The sequence below is a fragment of the Balaenoptera borealis genome (assembly GCF_965194805.1).
Source record: "Balaenoptera borealis genome assembly, chromosome: 12".
NCBI lineage: Eukaryota > Metazoa > Chordata > Mammalia > Artiodactyla > Balaenopteridae > Balaenoptera > Balaenoptera borealis.
The window spans coordinates 75216815-75240879 of NC_138869.1; the positions used below are offsets into that span (position 1 = coordinate 75216815).

The window sequence follows — 24065 nt, forward strand, 5'->3', positions numbered from 1 at the left end:
GGTTCAATCTGTCAGACTAGTTCCGCTTACTTAATAAGCCCCAAGACACAAATAAGCTTTGATGAAGGTAAGGAAAGAAGGAAAGGCCATGAAGACGTGGCTGACCAGGAAAGGGCAGGAAACAGGGAGGCCAGGCTCAGACAGCAGAGACTGGGGCTGATGTAGTTGCTCACCCCAGCCATCCATTGCTCCTCACAGTCTAGAACCAAGTGTAGACAAAGAGAGGCCAAGAGGATGACGGCACACAGCCGTGCTGGGCATCTTCTGTTGCCCCTCTGTTTCTGCTCCCCACCTACCTCCCCTGTCTGCACCCCAAGAGGCTGCTCTATGTGGGACCCTTCAATGGGACCCCCGCCTCTGGCTTCCAGTTGGGTCTGGTCAGTGAAGAACACCAGCAAGACATCAGGGGAGGGAGAAAATGAGATCGGGGTGCTCATTCCTTAGGCTCCACCCAGTGGGGTCACAGTTCCTGGCAGGCCATCTTCTCCACACGGCTAGCTCTGCCTCTGGGTCCCGGTGACTGTGACCGCCCGCTGACCCTTCAGATCTAGGAGTGGGGAGGACCCTGCTGTCACTAGCCCCGGATACTGCATCATCCCTTGTGGTTTCTCTGCACTCTGTCCTCACCTCTAAATGGACCCTTTATTAAACTCTCTTTCACATTACCCAATTTGAATGTGACATTTGTTTCCTGCCTGGACCCTGGATGTGATGTGAGTTTCTGCTTCAACTTGGGGATCCCAGGTCTCGGGGCACTTAATCCACTCACTCTCATCCTGGCTCCATTCCTGAGCCCATGCCCCGCTTCATCTCTCCAAGGCATTATTTCCAAGATTCAGACTCTGCTTTTTGAGTTCTGTACCTGGCAGCTCACTTTCTTGTGAGCCTGTCCCTCTCATTACAGACGCAGGCACCATCTGGTCACATTGAAGAATAAATACAATGCCAGTGCTTAACTCCTGAAAACGCAGCTTTTCTCCTGAATTTCCTAGGTGCAGGCTGTGTTGAGCTGAACCAGGCTGATCTAGAAATTAAATAAGGATTAAGAAATCGGAAGGTGCCTGCTAATCCAGCAATCAGACAAACCCGTGCAAAATCATCTGCTTCCTTTCCTAAAATATGAATTTAAAAAAATAAATCAAACAATTGGCTCTTTGTTAATTAGAAGATCAGCAAAGGATGGACCAGTCAGGTATGCACATCCAGAGGGGAAGGGAAGAGAACTGAGAGAGAAGGCCCACAGACACCCATGTTAAAGGGAGACCCATGTGCCTTGGGGTCTTCAGAGATGCCCTCTCACCTCCACATCTGGCCTGAACCCCTCGCTTTCTCTGGCAGCCTGGATTTCAAGCTGTCTCCAAAGTTGATCTCTTTGTTTGGCCTCCCCATGATTAAAAAGTCAGGGTCGACGCCCAATGTTATCTTCTTCTCCCAAACTCACTTCCCAGGAAGACTACACATGGGATATAAGAAGGTATGGGTGGATCAACCCAAAAGTCCTGGGATCAACTCAGCTGTGTCACCAAATGCCTGTGTGATCTCAGGCAAGCAGCCCTACCTCTCTTGAGCCTCAGTTTTCCCATCTGTGAAATGTCTTAGATCACGGGGCTCTTGAGACGACAAGGAAAATGACCTAACTATTTGGCACATGGTAACTTAAAAATTCCAAGTTCCCTTCCTTTACTTCCCATCCGCCTTCAAAGATAAAACTATGCTTGGGGCTTTTCCGCATCCAGATAATTGCAATAGCATCTGCAGTAAGCATCTATTTCCCCTTCAGTCCGTACCACCTCTGTTCCGCCGTTTTCTGGCAGCAGATCTCTCTGTCCTTCACCACTTCCTTTAGGGATTTGCTCTTCCCAGACTCCACCTGCTTTTTGTAGGGCTGTCAACCCCAGGACTCCTGCTCCAGTGTGTCTCCAAGTCGCAGCAATTAGACCCCGATGCACGCAAGTCACCCAATCAGAGCCTTTCCTGACTTTTCTCTTTTTCCTGGTAGTAAATGTAAAGATTTGATCCCCAACCAGCTGTCAGCCATGTCCCCTGCATGTGAAAGCCCTGAGGACAGGACGAGAAGGGGAAATAGAGCCTTGGGGGCTTAAACCCGAACCCATCACCAAGGTCCCCAGAGCCTCTCCTCGATTCTGTGAGTCCCCTAACTAGTTCCAATCAGCCTGTTTGTGCCTGAGATAATCAGGGTTGGTTTCCAATGCTTACGGCCAAAGCCTCTTAACCAGCTTCCCAGAACTCTCTTTTGATCCCCTCCTGTCTGTTTCCCACATTTCATGCAGAGAGAACTTCAAAAATCACAAATCCAATCATGTTCCTCCCTGCTCACAGGCTCCCGTGGCTTCCTACTGCTTTTAGGATAAAGACCAAAATCTTTCATAAGGCCTGGAAGGCCCCACCTGCCTTCCCAGCCCCTTCCCTCACCAAGGCGCTCCCCAACCCTTGCTCTCTCTGTGTTCCAACCACTTCGGGGCCTTTGTTCTCACAACTTGGAGTGTCTCTCCACTTACTCTCCACCTAGAAAACTACTCAGGCTTTGCATCTCAGGGAAAGCCTCACTTTCTCTGGGAAGCCTTCCCTGTTGCACCTCCATCCTCTTCCCAATTTGGTCAAGCCCCTGTAGCAGGTTCTCCTCACCGTTTGTAATCTCATAATGATTAGTATCATTGTTGTATGAATGTCTATCCCCCTAACCAGACTGCAAGCTGCGAGAAGGCAGGAGCCACACCTTTTTCATTCCCGCCAAATCACCTCTGCTTGGAACAGTGTCAGCATAGTAGGTGCTCATCAAAGCTTGTTGAGTGAATGAATGAGTGACTCACGTCCAACCTGTGACTTAATCCTGGTTACTCTTCATTCATGAAAGCTCTCTTTCTGGATGCTTTTCCAGACTCCCCGAAACTACACTGGCTCCTTTATTAGTCTCTCCCTTCCCACCTCCAACCAATCCATCAGATTCCTTTTGTCTTTAACCTCCAAAGACTTCCTAGTGCCCAGCATATACAGAAAACATCCACTCACAGGAGTTCCCCAATTTATCCCTGCTAGACAGCAGCCCCAGTAGCCCCCTTGCCATCCCACCATCCCCCCAACCCCCATACGCACACCTTCTTCACACAGTTACTCATGCTGTTTCCCCTGCCTGAAGGGTCTTCCTTCTCTCTCTTGCCATCCAGATCATAAACCTTCCGCAAATCTCTGTGTACAACCACTGCCTCTGTAGAGCTCCTTTAATTAAACTCTCCCCGCAGTAAGTCCTCCTGCCTCCGAGTTCGCCTTGCAGCAATCCATTGATTATATTTAAGCTTAGAACTGTTTTCCAGATATTTCCTAATTGCTGCAGTTCCTTCCAGGTCACTGAGCCCTTTCAAATACATGATCTGATTTGATCCTAAAAACTTTACAGGGAAGTCAGGGCAAGTATTTTAAGGAATAATTCGCTGTAAGCATCAGAAACCCACCAAGTTAGCTTAAGTAGAGGGGTTTTATTACAAAGACACGGCTGAAGAGCTTGGATCCTCCATCAGGTAGAGAGGGGAGGTCTCAAGAGGCCTGGAAAGGCACCCAGAAACCTTTCTCTTTCTCATCTCTTGGTCTCTCTCTGTGCATCTGCTCCGCCCCCCTCTCTGCAAACCAGCCTCCTTGGAAAAGTTCCCCATAAAAGCGCAGTGTCCACACACCTCTGAGATGCCACTTGCCAGCGATGGTACTCACTGGCTGGTGACCTTGGAAAGTGCTCCCCCCTCCCCAAAATCTCCCTAAGTCTTAGTTTCCTCATCTTAAAAAGAGGATAATGATAGCATCAGCAGTACAGGGTCACTGTGATGTGAAGCACATAGCACGTGGCACATGGGAAGCACTCAAGCAATATTAGCTGCTAATGTCTGCTCCAGTAGGTATTATTATTCTCACTTTACTGTTATTGAAGGTGGCCTAGAGCCTTCAATCCTTGCGTGGAGCCCCACACAGACCCAAGTTTGGTTCAGTAATACCCTTAGACTGGGGCTCCCTGAAGGCAGGGCTGTGTTTCCCCTCAGACAGGGGCTCCATGTGATAATAGACCATCTATTAACATCCAACTTGGAGACAGGGGATGGGGTGAGGGCTCTGACACCCACTGCCCCTTTACTCTTTTTTTTTTTTTAATTAATTTATTTATTTATCTATTTTTGGCTGTGTTGGGTCTTCGTTTCTGTGCGAGGGCTTTCTCCAGTTGCGGCGAGCGGGGGCCACTCTTCATCGCGGTGCGCGGGCCTCTCATTATCGCGGCCTCTCTTGTTGCGGAGCACAGGCTCCAGACGCGCAGGCTCAGTAGTTGTGGCTCACGGGCCTAGTTGCTCTGCAGCATGTGGGGTCTTCCCAGACCAGGGCTCGAACCCGTGTCCCCTGCGTTGGCAGGTAGATTCTCAACCACTGCGCCACCAGGGAAGCCCTGCCCCTTTACTCTTGACCTTCAATATTTGGGACAAGGCATTTACTGCCCAGGAAATTGGACTCTTCCCACTTCACAAACACTCAGGACTGATGAGGTTTCTCCGTGCCACTTCCTGCCACTCTAATTGCTCCATGCCATGTTTTATGTATTTTAATTAGTGCTTTAAATTTTACACCTAAATCTCAAGGCACTCTAGCAAAAAGCCCCTCTTTAGAAATTGGAATAAATAAATAAAATCTTGCCAGGCAGATGACAACCAGGAACCTTGAGATAATTCCTATTAACCTGTCACTCTACCACCACTATTCTGTCATCTGCGTCAGCCTTGAGGGCGTGTGTCTGGGGTTCCCCCAGCAGTGCTTTCTGCCTTCCACTCCTGCCCCCCGGAGGGGCACTGCTCCTCCAAAGGTGGACTCTTGATGGTCACCACTCTCCCCAGATTCCTTTCTTTAAGACACATGTTCCGGGCTGGCTTTGTCCAAGTGCTGTCATAGTTGCTGTTCAGTGGCGGTCCTTCACCTGTGGTCAGTTACAATCACCCGGAGAGTTTGTGGAACATACAGACGCCCAGACTCCTCCCCAGAGGTCGGGTTCCATTGGTCTGGAGTGAGGTCTTGGCATTGCTGATTCCAGTAACTCCCCAGGTCAGCCTGTCTTGCAGCCGAGCGCAGAACCGGTGCTGTGGGAACTCGGAGCTGGACAAAACGCATGTGGGTCTCGTGGGAGACACACTCAACCGCCCCATTAAACTGTGGACACCACGAGGCTGGGACCCTGTCTGTCTTGTTCACTGCTGTGTCCCCAGTGGATCAGTGGGCTGCCTGGCACACAGTTGCTGCCCCAGAAATATTTTTTGGATGAAACCTGATCTACCCCTTCCCACATGCACCCTCTTCTCCTCACATTCCCAGTATAGGTCCTGCCACTTACTAGCTGGGTCGTCTTGAGCAAGTCAACCTATCTTTCTAAGCCTCAGTTTCCACATCTTTAAAATGGAGATGATGTCAGTAATCTATTCACGAAGTTGTCGTGTGGACTAAGAGAGAGCATTCACTTTGCCCAGCGCTGGGCACCTAGTAAGCACTCAGCAAGCCTAGGTGATCAGTACTGGACACATTCACTGTCGCAGGGGAGGCCCCCTGCTCCCCCGTCCTGCTCTCAGGCTCTTTGGGCTGAAGTCACACCCAGGGAGGGCAAGTGTGGAGGTCAGCAGGAGCTCTGAGGAGCAAGGCCTGCCCTGGGAACCCAGAAATGCAGATTTGGGGGTTTGCTCTTCCTGATTTACTCTGTGACCTTGAGCTTGTCTCTGGACCTCTCTGAGCCCCTGACCCCCACCAGCTGCCCTCCCCCCACCTCCCTGTGCAGTCTGTGGCTCTTCAGTTTAGAAGGTCACTTTGGTGACTGTGGCAGCTGCCCTTGAAACGTCCATGCAGTGTCTGACCAGCGGCAGCCAGCCCTGGATGCTCTTTGGATAAAAGCAAAGCACACAAATGCAGCTGTGGAGAGAAAATTCCTTTGATTTGACAGCCCCTGGAGAATTCCTATTCTAACAGACACAGAAGCTTGGGCCCCCCGACACAGCCTGCAGAGCCAGTCAGGCTCGTGGGCCTTATCTCTGTTCCATCAGTTCTGGGAGGGGGACAGAGGGCATGGAGTTCATTTCTGCTCAATCATGGCATGACAGTCATGTCACCTATGATGGGGCACCCCACCTGGGTGGGAAAACAGCTTATTGGTTGACGACTCCTTCCGCAGGTGCTGGGAACTGCCTGGACCACCTTCTTCTATCACAGAAGAAATGTGAATTCCTAGGATGGGCTCATGATGGAGAGGGTGAGGAGGAAAACTTCGCTGACCCTGGAGGTGGGGAAATAAGGAAGCCAGCTCCAAGATTTTTAATAAACTACCTCAAAGCAGGACGTGCTTCCTGCCCACCCGAGCCTGCTGCAATCTTCCTACTTAGAATTTCCAAGCATCACATGCCATTTGCAGTGCAGAATTACACACTCCTGTCTAAGATGTGGGGCTGGTTATTTCCATCCCTAGGGCTGTGCCTTTCTAAAGGGCAGCTAATGGGGGGGCAGCACAACAGCTCAGAATCAGAAAGAACAGGGATCAAAGCCCAGTTTTGCTCATTTCTAGCTGTGCAACCATGGACAGTTTACTATTACCTCTTCGGGCCTCTATTTCCTCAGCTGTAAAATGGGGACGAGAAAACCTCCTCCCTAGGATTACTAACAAGATGCAATTAAATAATCCAGCGTGCCTTTAGTACAGTGCCTTGCCATAGGATGTGCTCAGTAAGTTAATGATGATGATATTCACAAGTCGCAATTGTTCTTCAGCATCTTGAGGGTAGGAGCATGTCTTAGAGCTCTTTAAATCCCCTCGGCGCACAGCTGAGGTCAAAGAAGAAGACCGGAAGGTTTGCAGAGCTACAGGGGAGGGGCCTGACTCCCTGCCGCCAGAGTACAGCACATGCATACATCCCCGTACACCTACCCTGCAGATTTCTTCTTCCAAACGCCATAATTAATACTCGCTTCTTCTGCCCCAGTCCTGTCCCTGTCCTCGGTCACTATCACCACTTAGGCAGGGAAAACACATGCCGGCCTTTTACCAAAGAAGGCGCGGGGGGGAAGGGCCAGGGCCAAGGGGTGGCGGGGGCGGGCTGCAGGAGAGCCTGCCGTTACCTTGGCAAAAAGGGGCATAATTAATCCACAGCGCTCTCCTCTCATTAAGTCTTCACGTTTATACCTGAATTAACTTTTCACATCCAGTTAAGGTGCGTGGCAGGCTCTGTCCGCCGCCGGTGTCACAAGCGCAGCTGTGACTGTTGGGGGAATGGGGGCTCTGATGACCCACCACCCAGAGCAGGAGGAGCCCTAAGCTTCGGGAGGATGTGGAGGAGGTTGAGCTTCCAAGCTCCGCCCTGTCCCCCTGGGTCCAAGCCAGAAAGGGGCATCAGGAAGAATAGGAGGGCACTGCCTCTGGCCCAGGGACAGTGGGAGCACAAGTCCATGTGGCCACGTGGGCAGGTGTTGACCCCTCCTCCCATCTCTCTTGCTGAAACAGACCCCCGCTTTCCTCCAGGCTCGGATTTTATCAGCCCGGGTAGGGGTGGGGGAACACCCGTTCCAATGAGGGAGGCTTATTAAGTGTCCCCCTCCAGCTCGAGTTAGGACCTAGTACGGCAGAAACACACAGGGGCTCGTGCCTGCACCCACACGCAGGTGTTGGTGGAGGCCTCCCCAGATTCTGGTTTTCTCCAAAGAGGACCTACCTATCTTTAGCTCCCTGGATCCCAACTCATTAAACTGCCAGCATTTTCTCGGCACCATTCTGGGATAAACGGTTAGCTGCTGGCGCCTCCTCTCTGGGAGCTGGGCTCTATCAGGGCATCATTTTTCAGATGCCAGAAGTAGGAGGCCACCCTGCTTACCCAGTGTTAACAGAAGAGGATGAGTTAACATCCCCACAAATGGACACTGTAGGGTGTCCCTCCTCCTTCCCCTGCACCTCCCTCCCGCACCCAGTTCAAGACGCTCAGGTCTCCTCAATAAGCAGCCCTGCCCACCCCAGCCTTGAACTGGGTACCGAAAGATGTTTGATTAAAGGAGAGAAGGGGAGGCACCCACCTTCGTACATGCAATGTCTCAATAAAGTACAGGCATACCTCGTTTTATTGTGCTTTGATTTATTGCACTTAGCAGATGTTCAGTTTTTTACAAATTGAATATTTGTGGCAACCTTGCATTGTCAGATGATGGTTGGCATTTTTTAGCAATGAAATATTTTTCAATTAAGGCACATACATTGTTTTTTAGACACAGCGCTATTGCACACTCAATAGACTACAGTATAGTATAATCATAACTTTTATAGGCACTGGGGAACTAAAAACTTGACGTGACTCGCTTTATTGAAGTATTTGCTTTATTGTGGTGGTCTGGAACTGAACCCGCAGCATCTCTGAGGTGTGCCTGTATTTGCTTCCTGATCTTTGTCCTCTAGTGGTTTAAAATCTAGTGGGGGAGACAAGACAGACAACATAGATAGACATGGTTAGCACGTGGGGGTGATGTACACGCAGAAGTGGTGAATGGTTAAATGCCAGGATGAGTGTTTGGGACTCGAATCACACCCTTCAGAAGAGGGAAACTATTTGTGGGCTGGTTCTGAGTCACCAGCGATTTCTCAGAGGAGGCAAGATTTGGACTAAGCCTTCGTGAGAGCCTCTGTGCCAGGCTATGAGCTAAGTGCATGACGTCCATCTCAGTCTCATTTAATCCTTACAACCAACCCATGATCTGGGTATTATCATCATCACCCCCATCTTAGAGATGAGGAAACCGCTCAGGGGCTTCAGGGAACTGCCAAGGTCACAATGCTGGTATGAAGATTTTAAGCTGGGCCTGACTCCTAAGCCCTTGCTCTGGATCTTAATGCTTTATGGCCTCCTCCAACCTTGAAAACATGTAAAATTTCCAAGGAGAAAAACTAAGAACATTCCTAGAGAGACAGAGCACCAAGAAGATGGGCAGTGTCAGCAGGTCTAACTCTGGCTGGAGTTAATTGCCAGGTCAGTGGTAAGAACTTGACTCTTTTCTAAGAGGTGTGTGCTACTGTCTGCAGCCCTAAGAGCTCTTCATTGGAGGGGAGGGGCTTTGGGGTTCTTTGATTTCCCAGGACCCCCTCTGGGAAGCCCAGACCACCTTTGGGTACGAGCAGAAAAGTCTCCTTGTAGATCCTGTCCCCAAGAACTTCAGGGTATTGGGGCTTTTAGAGACTCTGCGACCCAGCTGATCCAATACTTTCGACTCACTCAATTCAGATCGATAAACATTTATGTGCCAGACACAAAGTGTTAGAAATGATTAAGGGACGATCCTTGCCATTAGGAAGATTATAGTCTGGTGGGAGTGATAGACACAAAGAAAAAAGTCAGAATGCATGGTCCCCACACTTGGAACATCAGCCTGGGAGGAAAGGACACAGGAGTCAAGACTTGAAGGCTGAGGAGGTGATAGGGGAAGAAAGGGGGAATGGCACCCCGGGTTAGAGGAAATCACATAAGCAAGGTCATGGGGAACAGGACGTTTTGTGTTTGAAATTATAAGCCAATCGATTTATTAGAGCATGGCCTTGGACACAGGGAGTGGCATGTGATGAGGCTGAAGAGGTAGGCAGGAATGAAGCCATAAAAGGTTTTGTGGGCCTGGCTAAGGAGCTTGGACTCAATCCTTCAGAAGACTGAAGGGCTGGCAGCAGAGTCTAACATAGTCAGTTCACATTTTACAAACATAACCTTGGCTAAAAGGAGGACAGTGGCTTTCACTGGGTAAGATGGAAGCCTAGGAGGCTGGGAAGGAGGAGACTGCTATATTTCACCCAGGATATGATGAGGTCTCAGATCAAGACACAGGTAGTAGGGTTGGAGAAGACAGGATTGGGTCCAGAAACGATTAAGTAGGGAAAGAGATGGAAAATCCCAAGGCGCAAGAAGGAAGAGCCTGATGGCTGCTGACTTGGGTGACTGAACAGTGAGAGCGGATGATGAATCAGTATGGGCTTTTTTGAGTTGATGATTCTTAAAGTGACATCCAGATGGATGCTTCCAGTAGAGACCTGGAATCAAACTCAGGTGAAATACTGAGGTATAACATTGGGAGACATCAGCAAAGAGATGGGGTTAAAACCAAGAGAGTGGGTGAGCTCAACTATGGAGATCATGTCAAGAGAAAAGAGGGAAAAATCCATAAACAGAACCCCCGGGGAACAGCCATGCTCAGGAGATGGACAGAAGAGGAGACACTCAGAAGGAGACTAAGCAGACACAGCCAGAAAGATGGAATCCAAGGGAACAGAGGGTATCAAGGAAGAAGCAGCGCCAACGTCAAAGGCATACAAGAGGTTGAGGAAGATCAAGACTGAAAAGTGTCCACTGGCCTTGGCAAAGTGGAGGTCACTGTGGCGGTTTTACAGGGTCCTGGCAGGAGACAGATGGCACTCTTAAGTTTGGTGACTTCAGGACAGTTTAATAAAGGGTTTTGACAACAGTGGGCGTGATGTAGGGAGAGCCTCAAGGAGGATGCTGGGCCCTGGGAGGCATAATAGGGAACAGCATGAGTGGGTACCACCCTGAGGAGAGGGACCAAGAAGAGAGAGAGGTTAACAAACCTGAAGGCGGGGAGGGCTGAGTGGAGAGGGCTATCTGACAGGCTTGTGAAGTGGGCAAAGGGTCACAGCAAGCCTGTTGAGACCCCACAGATAAGGAGCTGGGGAGATATTCCCTGACTTCACTTCCTCTTTCAGTCTGCAACCAAGGCTCCCTGTTGGAAACACCCAACTGTAGGCAAGTGAGGCAATGGACAGATGCAGGTCCTCCAGGTCAGCCTCTGGAGGAGGGTAGACAGTGAATATGGAGGGACAGAGAGATGCCCAGCATGGAGGTCTCCCCAGAGCTCTTCAGTGGAGCAACAGAAGAGGCTGGAGACCCAGGGGCCTCCAGCGGGGGAGCATGTGGCGAGTGTTTGTCTTGCCTGCCAGCATCCCCTGAACGTCCTTCCTGTGAGTGGTCAATTTCTCACCCGTGGACCAGAAGCCTCTCTTTCCCAGCCTCCCTTGCAGCTGGGGTACAGTCATGTGACCCAGGCTCCACCAATCAGTCACACCAGGGAGCCGCTGGATGAAGGAGGGAACAAGGGGTGGAAACAGGTATTACATGGAATCCATTTTCAGGTGAGGACGGCTTTGGGGTCGGCAGTTCCAGACTTTTCAGCTTCCAGAATCAATCATCAGGGACACGGCAGCTGGGGTTAGCAGAGCCTCCAGTGTAGACAGTGGTGGGCTGTGGGTACTGCTCCCCGTGTGCAGGATCCAGGTTTTCTCTGGCCTTCCCAGAGCTTCTGGAAGGTCCTTGGGACCCCTTCATTTATCTCTTTTCTGCTTAAACTAGCTAGAGTGCGTTCTGTTACTTGTTACTAGAACACTGACTGATGAGGAGAGAGTGGGAAGTGAGGACATGGGCATAGGAAGGCAGACTAAACTTTTAGGAAAAAGAGGGAAAGGAAAGAAAGACGGTAGAGTATTGGGTCAAAGAAGAATACTTTTAGGAAAGGAGAGCACTGAGCAGATTTACGAGCTGAGGGAGAGAACTCAGAGAGATGGAGAGTTGTAATCATCCCCCCCTTAGAGCTAAGGAAACCGGGGTTCAGGGAGGTTAACGATCTTCCCAAGGCCACACTGACAGTAAGCGGGGGCACAGGCATTCCAGGCCAGGCCTGCTGGCTTGAAAATCATCAGACTATTGGGTTGGCCAAAAAGTTCGTTCGGGTTTTTCTCTAACTCCTTACGGAAAAAACCCAAACAAACTTTTCGGCAAACCTAATACAAGCATCTTCTGTAACAGCCACTCAGGCAGCCCCGTCCAAGGTAGTTTGCCTTAGAAATTTACAAGTCATACTTGAAGCCCAATTTGAAAGGGCAGGACGGCCCCTAGGGACAGGGTGAAGAGTGAGCTGGTCAGCTAGTCAGAGCGAAAAAAAGACCCAAGTTCACGGCAAGTGAGTCAAGCTGGCTTCAGATAGGAGACCCAGTAGTATATGGTGCTTAGTTCATTTCCTAAGAGGCCTCACCCTGGAGTAAACTCATTGTTTCCCAGATAGCTATTGGGCTGTGCGAGTTGCCACTTTGAAAGAGACTCCCAGAGGGAAGCAGAAAGGAAAAGGGCTACGGAGCACACCCTCACCAATCCCTTGGGAAGTGGGCATCCCTGAACGCAGAGGAAACTCCTGAAAGCGCCTGGATGGCTTCACCAAAGCCCGCTCGTGCATATGTGACATGTCAAGGTGTGTTCAAGGAGAGGAAAGGTGGGGAGGTTTTGATGCATCAATGCGTGGAGAGATTCTGAATTTTCACCTAGAGAATCTACAAAGTCAGCAGAGTTTACAGAGTATATGTGTTTGCGTTGCATTTGTGCCCTTATGCATAGAGGGCTTGCGGAGATGTTTGTAGAGCTGACTCACCCTGAAGGTTTGGGACCCGCCCACGCATGCGTGCAGACTTGGTCCATATATGTGAAGTCTTTGTCTTATGAGGGTGGCATCTCTTCCCCACAAGCCTCAGAGAAACCAGCTTTACATAGAAAGCCTGTCACTCTATCACAATTAAGGGGCTAATTTCTCAGCTGCTTTTTCAATTGACCGTATCCACAAAGTCTTGAAATGTGGTTATTTTAAAAAGCGACACATAAAGCTTTTTCCTTGGTGAACACACTTGAGTTTAATTTCGGTAATATTTCCATTAACAACCTGTAATTAAAGCATCTAATAAAGATCAGTAATTCACTTAGCTGGATTTGCATTAAAAAAAAAAACTGAAGAAGGGAAAAAAAATGTATTTGTGGAACTCAAATTCCATTCTTCTGTTAAATGAACATTATGGTTTTTCTGGGTATCTTAATTGAACCTCATTTTTTAACAGGAATATTAAACAAATTAAATTAAGCAAGCAATTTCCCTTTTTAGGATTTAAAAAAAAAGCCTTCGAGTGGAAAAGCTCCTCTAAAACACCCATTAGTGGGAGGGGGTGGGGCAGCAATGTGGGCAAACGTGCTGCTTCTGCTTAAGCAGCAACGAGCTGATGGGCTGCGGTCCTGAGTGGACGCCACAGCCAAAGCTCAGGGGCCTGGGGGAGATTCACTGTCCTCAGGACCTGCATGGCTGGGATTCCATAGACTCTGGCCCAGGGTGAATGAGAACCCCAAGTGGTGAATGAGCCAGGACCAGACAGGCCACTAGGGTCAAGAGGACCCAGCTCAGATCACAGTTAATCCTCCCACCATCAGCTCGTGCAGTTGGAATTATTTGCTTCAATTTATAGGTGCAGAAGCTACAGCTCTGAGAAGTCACAATTTGAGACCAGGTCTGCCTGGCTCCAATGGCTGTTAGACTGGGTCCTCCAAGAGGCAGACTCCAAGATGGGACTAAACGTGCACGAGATTTATGAAGGGCAGTGCCTGTAATGGGAAGCATGCAGAGACCGCTGGGGGAGGCTGGGAGAGCTGCCCGACCCGGCCCAGGTGCAGGTCTGACCCTGGAGTGAACCAGAGCAGCCAGGAAAGAAGGTTGCGTGGGAGCATCTTAGGCTGCAGTACAGTCGGGAAAGGGTCCAGCAAGGCTGCCAGAGTCCTTGAGCCAAAGTGGCCCATCAGAGGGGTCCCACATCTCAGGAGTAGGCCTGCCATGCTCAGACACCAGATGGGAACACGGTGATTTCAGGCAGGAGCCGTGGGTCATGCATGCTCCCCACAGCCAGAGATCTGGGAGGTGCATTTCCATAGCCAGCCCTTCAGTGCTCTCCTTCCACCGTGCCACATGGCCTCCTTGGGTTCAGATGGGTTTGACACCAGGGACTGGCAAGGATGAGGCAGCTGAGGGACATCAATTCCCACATCAAGCGATTTGCAGGCAGTGTTTGAGAGCTGGCCATGGGAGGCGTTGACCTTTGGGTGAACAGAGTGGAAGGAAGTAGGACCCAGCCAGGGTTAGGGAGGAAGAAGGGCAGGGTGGATGGGGTAGACAGGAACTGGAGTCCCCAGTCACTGACTGGGATGGAAGACTTCTCTGAGAATGTGCTGGTTGCTAGATAGGACTACAGAAAACCAGGGGAGAGAAACTAAGCAGGGATCCAGGCTTTAGACCTGGCCCACCTGGAAGTCAAGAGAGGTCAGAGGGGTGAGGGACACATGAGCCACACACCTAGCACATTAGGCCCGCAGGCTGGTGGAGAGCATCATCTCAACAAGGAGAAGTGCCCAGGGATCCAGTGTTCACGGCTGGACCTCCACGCCCCACCTGCAGGAGCCTTGCCTCCCTTCACCCCACTCTCTGACTGTGGTTTGCAAAGTCTTAGATCTAGGGCAGGGCCAAGGGAAGTAAGTATAATGGAGTAGGGAGATTCTTCGAGGGGAAGACACTGTCTCTGCCTTAGGGGGTCTTCCAATCTAATGGAGACGATACAGTTCCAGCCCTTGAAGAGTCCCTGATCTGACAGAAAAACACAGCCCCTGTTTATTCATTCCACAAACATTAATTGAGCACCTACTCTACACTTGATATATATCAGTGGCCAAACAAAAATGATCCCTGCTTTCTTGGAGATTACATTCTATTAGGGAGATAGATAATAATTAGTATAATAAATACATTTTCTGGTGTGTTAGAAGCTGAAAAATAACCATGGGAAAAGAGAAAAATTAGACAGTGTAAGGGAGATGCGGTGGAGTGGAGAGGGTGTCTCAACTTTAAGTGAAGTAGGCAGGGTCGGCCTCATGGAGCACAGGAGGTGCAGGACAAGCCCCGTGGAAATCTGGGGGAAGAGCTTTCAAGCAGAGGGAACAGACTGTGCAGAGCCCTGGAAGCGGGGTGGTGGGCTTAATGTGTTTGAGAACAGCAAGGAGGCCACCGTGGCCACGGGTGAGTGGAGGGGACGAGTGCCAGGAGAGGAGGGCCAGGAAGTGACGGGGACCCTATCACGCCAGGCCCTGCAGGCCACTGTGAGGACTTCGGCTTTCCCGCTCAGGGAAATGGGGAGCCATGGCAGGATTTTGAGCAGAAAGGAGACTGAACTTTTAACAGGATCACCTTTGCTGTTGTGTTGAGAGTAGACTGTGGGAATGAGGAGTGAGTGGAGAGGCCTGATAGGAGGTAAGGCAAAGAGTGATGAAGCGGCTCTGACCAGTGGTAGCAGAGTGGCTGGTGAGAAGGGAGCCCACTGAGTCTGGGTGTGGTTTGAAGGATTTGCCGACAGGTTGGATGTGGCCTGTGAGAGCAAGGCAGCATCTCCGTGAACTGAGGAGGATGGCTAACTCAACCCTCTGCGCCTGAGGTCCCCTCTGCACACTCACACGCACACAGCAGCAACACACACGGCTCCTGAAGTCACGAGCAGAGTCAGAGAGTCAGAGGCAAGATCTGGTCAACCCTGGCCGCCCCCCACCCCCATTCCCGTTCCAGGAAAAGTATCTGGGTGAGGTTCCACCCTGAGCCCTACACCCACTGATACCTCTTAGATCAACACTGCCCTCGCATGAACAGCCCCCGGGAAAGTGCAGTAACTCAATTCAACTGTGCAGCTCCATAATCTTGTGTCAACCTCACAGCTGATGATTACTGTTTTATCACAGGCTCGTAAAGTCCCCACATTGCCATGAATCATGGACACTCTGCCAGCGAGAGCCAGAAAACATGACCAACTCCAGAGGGTGCCAGCTTGAAAAGCAGCTGCTGCAGTTCGCCTGAGGTCACCTTTCACTACTGCAAGGGTCTTTCACCTGCTCATTCTGGAAATCAGGGAGCAAGTCATTCTCCCTGGGGGTGGAATCTCCAGCTCCCTTCTGCTGGAAAAATATTAAATGACTTGCGTTCTCTGGTGTAACAGATCAAATGGCTGACAGCATGGTATAGAGGGAAGTACCTGGGATTTTTGAGTCCAAAGACATTTAACCCCTGTGTCTGCTCTTTACTAACTGTGCGACCTTGGGCAAGCCATTTAAAGCATCCTAACTTCAACATTCTCATCTGTAAAAAGGTAGTATGAAACTTAAATGAGATCATGTCTGCAACACACTTTGAAAACAGTAAATCTCTAGACACATTTAAATTGCAGTTGCTATTAAGTCAGGACCCAGACAACCAAGGCCGAAACCAGGGAGACAGGTGGAACCAGGAAGGATATCAGAGCTGAGGCAGGGCAGTGGGTTAGAGCCAGGACAAGGACACCTGGCATCGCAAACTAGTGGAAGAGAGAGAGAGAGAAAGATTTGTTTTAAGGAACTGGCTCACATGATTATGGAAGCTGGCATTTCCAAAATCTGCAGGGTAGGCCCTCAGGATGGAGATTCAATTCAAGTTTGAAGGCCTTCTCTTGGCTAAATTCCTTCTTGCTTGGGTGCTCGGGGAAGGTCAGTCTTTGTTCTAGTAAGGCCTTCAACTGATTGGATGAGGCCCACCCACATTATGGAGGACAATCTGCTTTACTCAAAGTCTACCAATTTCAATGTTAATCTCATCCAAAAAATACTCTCACAGAAACATGCAGAACGTTTGAGCAAATATCAGGGCACTGTGGTCCAGCCAAGCTGATACATAATCTTAACCATCACAAGACCTCATACAAAACTCCAGTGTATAAAATAGATACAAGAGAACCCATCAGAGTTGAAGAAGGAGAGGACCAAAGCCCACTCACTCCGCAGTCCCTTGTCTTCTGCAGTGACTGCAGAAGCTCCAAAGAACCCAGTTTGAAAAGCCACTGTCCTAGTTTCCATTGGGGGTGACCTTCACTCAAGACGTAAGGTAACCAAACTGCACACAGGTAGTTAGTGCTGGTTTCACCATGTCACAGCCCCCACTAGACTGTAAACTCCTTGAGTATCTGACCCATTTGCCTCTGCATGCCCAGCTCATAGCACTGGGCAGACGCATAGGAGGTAGACACTCAGTATATGTGTTAAATGAATGAGTGAATGGATAAATGCAGGGACAAAGACCTTTCAAAACCTGGAAACCCAAACTGAGAAAGAGGTGCAACCCAAGAGGGCAGAATCAGTGGCAGTGCCTCAGAACTAAAGCCTTGCCCCCTCCCTGCCACAGGCAAGACCAGTGACTAAATTCCAGAGGAGGCCCCGGATACTGAGATACTGCTGTGTGCCACCCCCGACAGCAAATGCAGACAAAACTCCTCCTTGGCTTTTGAACGCGCTCCACAACTGTTCCTGCAGCAAATTCACTGTAGGCTGGTAGTAAAATGAGTCTGCATCCTGGAACATGTTCAGAGTGATGAGAGAAGGCAAATCGCCCAGGGAAGCTTCGGCAGAAGGAGAAAAGGGACGTTGTCCCAGGGTGGCAGGGTCTGACAAATGGGAGAACCAGGATATACCTGTTGAATAAAAACCAAATGCAGGGTGTACAGTATTAGTCAATTTTACAGGCATGCGTTCTGCCAGCAACTGGTCTGAGGGGCTCTGGGGCACAAGGCGGGACATGCTGTCTGGAGGAGGAAGTTGTGCACTGAGCGAGGCCGGGGAGCACTTCTGGGTGGAGATGGGCCTCCTTATACCTGGTAAGTAATCAGGAACAGAGGTTGGCATCAGCCCTGTCTCTGGAGCCTCCAGAGGCTGAGAAATTTCCTGCCAGCTGTCAGCACAGCTGGTCTCAGGCCCCAGGGTGCCAAAGGTCAAGGGAGAAGTGGACCGCCCTGGCAGAAAAGGAACAATGAACAAAGGAAAAAAATACCGACAAAGGAACATTTTGGCAGCTCTCTTCTTCCCCTGCCTGATGTTAGAAGACTTTCCTTTCAGGAGTCTGAGTCCAGTGAGGGAGGGGAGAGAGGCACCTTCCTACAGGGCTGCGGTTCCATTTCTGAGCAAGACAAGCAAACCTGTCCCCACCCTACCTCTGGACAGTGGCGCTCAGCCCTGACTGCCCAGTACAATCACCTGGGGCCTTTTAAAAAGTACTGATTCCCAGGCCTTGGCCCAGGGAGAATCTTAGTGGATTGGGGGAGAGCCCAAGCGTTGGCATTTTTTAAAGTTACCCACGCCATTCCAAGTTGCAGCCAGGATGGAGAACCCCTGCTTTAGAGCTTTAGATCCTCTGCCTCCAACCCTAAAAACTGCCCCTCCAACACCCTTTCCCTGACCTCAAGATGCACACAGGCACTCTTGGCCGTGCTCCTACCAGCCAGGCCTTTTCACAATGCCCTGCATTTACCCATGCTCCTTGGGGGCTTCCAGACTTCCCACTTCCCCATCTTTCCTTGTTTGGCAAATTCTTCTCCATCCTTTCAGACCCTGGCCTCATGCCACTTCCTCTCTGAAGCCTTCCCTGATTTCTGCAGACCAAGCCAGCCTGCGTGCCTCTGAGCCCCACGCCCACCTCTGTACTGCTGCCTCTGTGAGTGTGCCCGCCACCTGGTACTTCAGCTTATCTACTCATCTGGCTCTCAGCTAAACACTAAGCATTTTGAGGACAGGAATTATTGTGAATTAGCATACATTAACATATGTAGATGTTCTAATATAATTAGTATAATTTAACATTAATATATGTGCATATTTTAATATATTATCTTTACCTACTGTTTTATTTAGTGTCTCCTATGTGCTGGATGCTCTGAGGACCAGGAATGTGATGATGTGTAAGACTGTCATCTGTCTTTTATATTCCCTCTGGCACACCTGCCACAAGGAGGTTCAATAAATATCTGTTGAGTAAGTGAATGACTTTCTGACTGAAGAAAGATAGACAAGATAGTGTATGAATTAGGAAATGTGGTGGAGACAATGCTGTATGTACCCATTTCTTAGCACCCCCGTGAAGTTAGATTGGGTGGGTCTGTGGGATTTGGCAGAAGTGATGTAAGCCACTTCCAGGCCTGGCCTTTAACACAGCCCGTGTGATTCTACAATTCTCTCTTCCTCTGCTCAGTGACCTGGGGGCTGCACTGACACAGTCACAAGACACAGGAGGGCTGTTCCAACTCTCAATGGCCTTAAAAGAGAATGAGAAGGAAATAAACCTGTTGTGCTTAACCTACAAGATTTGTGAATCAAAGTCTAGTTTATCCTGACTAATATAGGGTGCTTGGCTACAAGTAACAGCACATGACTAAAAGTGGGGTAAAAATAGGAGTTTACTCCTTTTGTGATAAAACTTCCAGAAGTAGGTGGTTCCTGGGGTCGAGCAAGGAGCTTGTCCACATTAAGAAGTACCCAGGCCGTTCCCATCCATCAATCCTGTCACCTTCAGTGTGTCCACCACATCTCTGCTCATACTGGCAAGGTGGATTCCACAGTTCCTATCATCACATTTTCACGTCCCAGGACAGTGTCCTAAGCAGTGAAGAAGGAGGAGGCAAAAGCACCCTCTCATCATCTTTCCCATTTTAGGAGAGAGCAAAGATTTTCCCAGAATCCCCAGCAGACTGTTCCTTGTATCTCATTGGCCAGAACTAGGTCACCTGACCAAATCTGGCTGCAAGAAGGGCTGAGAGGAAAGAATGAAGTATTTCCCTATGTAGTCTAAGGAAGTGGGCTGTGCCAGGTGGGAACGGTTAGGTGTCTCTGCCTCCCTGCCAAGCCTGGGGAGACGGAAACTGCCTGAAGGAGCCAAGCCAAAGGTGGGAGTTTTGCCTGCTTAGCATTAACTATGGCACATCCCGTGCGAGAACCTAATTACTAATTGTAATTTATACCTGAGTTTGTGATTTGGGGAGAGCACCAAGGGAATCATTGCTGCCTCCAAGAGGCAAGATACAAAGGCAGGACCATTTGTTTTATTTCTTCCTTCAGAAGATTCTTATGAGGCATGTCTTTTATGGCTACATACTCATTATATTTCAAATGCATTCAAGTAACCTTGATGTATTGCTAAGAGTCTGGATGATTTTTTTTTTTCCTCCAAAGCACTTGTGAGAAAAATACTTATAGGTAAAATTGGGCAAGCTGATGGCACAGTGGGCTTTGCTCTCTTACAGGAAGACTGTGTTGTGGAAACTCCTCTGGCTGTATTAGCACTGGATAGACCATGCAGGGCAGGCCATTGGCAAGGGTTAAGGAGATGGTCACCCAGACACTATGATTTAGGGGGGCCCCAGGGCCATACTACACCCTGGAACACCTCAGATCCCTAACTCCTACATGGAATCACCCCTTAGGTCAAAGCATTGCTCCCCCAAGTTTCCTGCAATGTTTACTTAATGGAAGATGAAAGCCAGCAGGCTCCCTGGGGATGCTAGGAGGGTAACCAGGACAGATCTCCAGCTGGTTGTTGAAATACTGACATACTCCCCTACCAGGCAGTAAATGGAGGCTGTCCTGAGCCCCTGAGTGCCTTTTCTTGCTGTTGCCCCAGCCCCTCCCTTTCGGGCTCCTGTCCCCCACATAACCCAGCAATCGGAGGGTTCACTTCTGATGTTGCTGGGGTCCTTCAAGATCCTTCAGTTCTGACTGGCCGCTGCTTATACTGGTTGTTAAATAGTTTGACTGTCACTTCCAAATGCAGCCCCAGATGGTCTATATGAAGGCTTCTGTTTTAGCTGGGAAAAGACAGCAAATGTTGCATTCTATGCCATAATTTACTCATACTTTTTTTTCATTTTAAAACAAGTTTTGAAATACTCTCCACCAGATAAAAATGTTGCTCCAAGAAGAGGTGCAGTGATCACCCTGTTGCTTTGGTCCTCCAGCACAATTGCTGGGTGCTCCCTGGGTAGTCGGGGAACCCAGTTGGAGAATCAGGGATTTAAAGTGCTGTCATCAGAACATCATTGCACAATTGCACATATGGCTCCTAGAAGGTAAAAACCAACTCCCTCAGTCTCTAGTCTGTACCCAAACCTTGTTTAAGACAAAACTCAACTGCTACTCCCTGCTGGCTGTTCCCAGTACATCAGCCTAGCAGGTCATTTCCCTTTCCTCCAATCTGCTCATGCCTTTCTGTCTCTTGGCCTTTGCTCATGCTGTTTCTGCCAGCGGGGCTGCTCTTTCCTTCAGCTCAGGCTTCAAAGTCAAGCTCAAAGCTACCTCATCCCGCTCCAGAGCAGACCCCCAGGCTATAACCTCTTCCTCTTCCTTGTTTTTGTACCTATCCTGTGGCTCACATCCCTTTCTATCCAGCATTAGAGTTATTTATATTGATCTTTTGAACTTGACTGTGAGCTCCTTGAGGGAGGGACCATATAACGTTGATCTTTTTATTCCGCATAGTATTTAGCACTGTGCTAGACATGGAGCGAGCAAGCAGAAAATGTTTGTTTAATAACTAGAGGACAACACTCACCTTTTACATCTTCACATTGGTTAATTACATTTTCCTTTCATGAGACAGGATGGATAGAGCATGGGACAGGCCATTTTGATGGGAAGGCAAGAAAAGGTTTAGATGAAGGTGGACCCCTAGACCACCCTGAGCCAGCATGAGGGTAGAGATGTGAGGGGCACATTCCATTCATATCACAGGTTTGAAGAGAGCTCAGTCCTGAGTGTGGTTCTGGAGTCACAACGCCTGGGTTCAAAGCCTGGCTCTGGTATGGTGTGACCTTGAGAAAGTTCTTAACTCTCTGTGGTTCAGTTTTCTCGTCTGTACAACGGGAATGATAGTAGTGCCTACCTCATTCATTTGTTTGAGAAGATTAATGAGTTAAAACATTAGAACAGTGGCTAGTCAGTCATGCTCGCTTGGTATATATTGACTATCGGCATATTCTCTGGGATCTGTCCAAATCTCTGTTTAGCCTAGACAAGCTGGATCTCCCATGTTTTCATCTCCTTTTCCCTTGTGCTATATCACAGTCACCCAATCCCATTTTCTTTCACCTCTAGACCAGTGTGTACGTCAACTTGAGGATATTTTTAACATTCTCAGGTTAAGCATACTGGACTTATAGCTTCTAGAAGCCAAGTTTCTCTGCTGACTGTGTGGGATGTTTTTGAAGTTAACCAAAAAACAGGCACATAAAAGCAGAAGTTAAATACATGTTCCAAAGCCCACCTTCTGCAAAATTTCTTTTCCCTGCCAGAAAACGGTCTTCACTTTTGTTATGGTACCCACATTTTTGACACTTAGAAATTAACTCAAGGAATTCCCTGCTGGTCCAGTGGTTAGGACTCGGCGTTTTCACTGCCAGGGCCTGGGTTCAATCCCTGGTCTGGGAACTAAGGTTCTGCAACCCGTGCGGCACAACCAAGAAAAAAAAAAGAAATTAATTCAATGTAATAAACTTCTTCTTGGAAAGGAAAGGAAAGGAAAGGAAAGGGAGAAAAAGGTAGTTTTAGTAAAAACCCAGCAGTCATTCACAAGTCAGTGTGAATTTGTTAAATCAGATTGCCTTTGTAACACTAATCTGAGAGCAATCCGCTTGGAAAACAGAGGTGTGGGTGGATTGGGATTTAAAAGAAGAAAAGGCAATTTCAGAGCATATTCAGGAAGGACAGGCCTGGGGGAATATCCAGAGTAGTAGGGGTGGGAATGGGTGAGGGGTGGCCCAAGCAACCATAAATCAGGAAACTGAGTCCAAAGGGCAGGAGAACAAAAGAAAGATAAGAAGGAACTCTGAATAAATATTACATCTTAAAATGTAGCCTAGTGGTTGCTTTGGATTTGAATGTAACGCAGATGCTACAGCCTAAAGCGATCCAGTATTTCTATCTGCACAGAGTTGGCGATGCTGTTCCATCTCCAAAGACACTTACACTTTAACCAGAGGGTTCAAAGAGCCGCAGTAGCTGGCTCTTGAGGGTCTGCCCTCCCCACTCCTACCCCTGCCCTGTAATGAAGGTGACAGTGTTCTCTCTGTGGTCCTCAGAGCCGATGCGCTGCACAAGCCTGGCAAGCAGTTGCCTCAGACGTCATCCTCTCCCCATTGCCTCTCTCCCTGATCTCTGTGAAAATGGACAATTCCAAATTCTCCTGCTCCATTTCTGTGCAGAAAACACTTTTCTCAGCCAGTCTTGGTGACTCAAAGGCAGTCACTGGAATAAATTGCCCATCCACCACCCCAAACTTTAGCCTCCACCATCCCCCATTTTATTTTTTTAGTAAAGCAGCTTAATGGGTTTAGACAGATGACAACTCATCAGAGAATCAGAGAGCTGGAAGGACCCTAAAAGAACACCTAGTCCAACCCCTTCATTTCACGGATAATGAAGATGAGACTCAGAGAGGGGGATGGCTTCCCACAGTCACACAGCAAACTGAGTGTGGAGCCACATGTAGAACCCAGAACTGCTGGCTCCCAGCTCCCCTCTGCCACCCTTATATCTGCTTTTGTTGGGGGGTGGAGAGCCCTGTCTAGGGCTGGACTGGAGTGTCTGCCTGTGATCTGTGACGTGTAAGGATCCTGAAAGTTCCTCTCTCTCCAGTTGCCACTACCTGGATATAAGACACAGCACTAGAAACCCCTTCACAGCCTAGCTCCTGAAGTATCAGAGGATGCTTTGGGCTGAAAGTAACAGAAACCCTCACCTCAACTGCCTTTAGCCAGGAAGATTGATGATGTCACACCACCAGATGCCCAGAGTAGAGGGATTGCCAAAGTTGATATGTTCTGTGGTTCGATACAGGTTCTTTGAGATTCTCTGCATCTTTCCAATCCACTCTCTTGCATGTTGGATTAGCTCCCCTATTGCTTGTAAAATGACTGCTACAGTTCAAGGGGTCACTTCTAGACATGATAACATCACTCCCTAGAAGATAAGTCATTTCCTCTTGGGTGTCTTTTTCTGTTAGTGAAGAACCTTTTCCCCAAAGTCCCCCAGCAGAATTCTCTTCTCTCATTGGTCAGGGTTAGGTTACATGCCCCTTTCTGAACCAATGACTGGCCAGGGCAATGGGATTACCATCATTGATTTACACTAATTAGATTTACCCTAGAGTCTTGTAGGGAGGGGAAGATACCCAAACAAACTCAGAGCTCTGCCAGCAAAGAGGAAAAGAATGGCAGTGGACAGGCACTTAGTAGTATCTGTCACATTTTATCATCACCATGTGAGGAGTGTTGTGTGCAGAGCATGAACTCTGGAGCTAAAACGGCTGAATTCAAACCCCCACTCTGAGGC

The 24065-nt window shown here is 49.1% G+C and overlaps 1 long non-coding RNA gene across 1 annotated transcript; it reads left to right on the forward strand.

Annotated features, from left to right (window-relative positions):
- Positions 1 to 4143: 4143 nt before the first annotated feature.
- LOC309608280 lies at positions 4144 to 22277 on the forward strand. The gene is made up of 2 exons (XR_014232780.1): positions 4144 to 9026; positions 15633 to 22277. It is a non-coding gene; the product is annotated as an uncharacterized lncRNA (long non-coding RNA).
- Positions 22278 to 24065: the final 1788 nt, after the last annotated feature.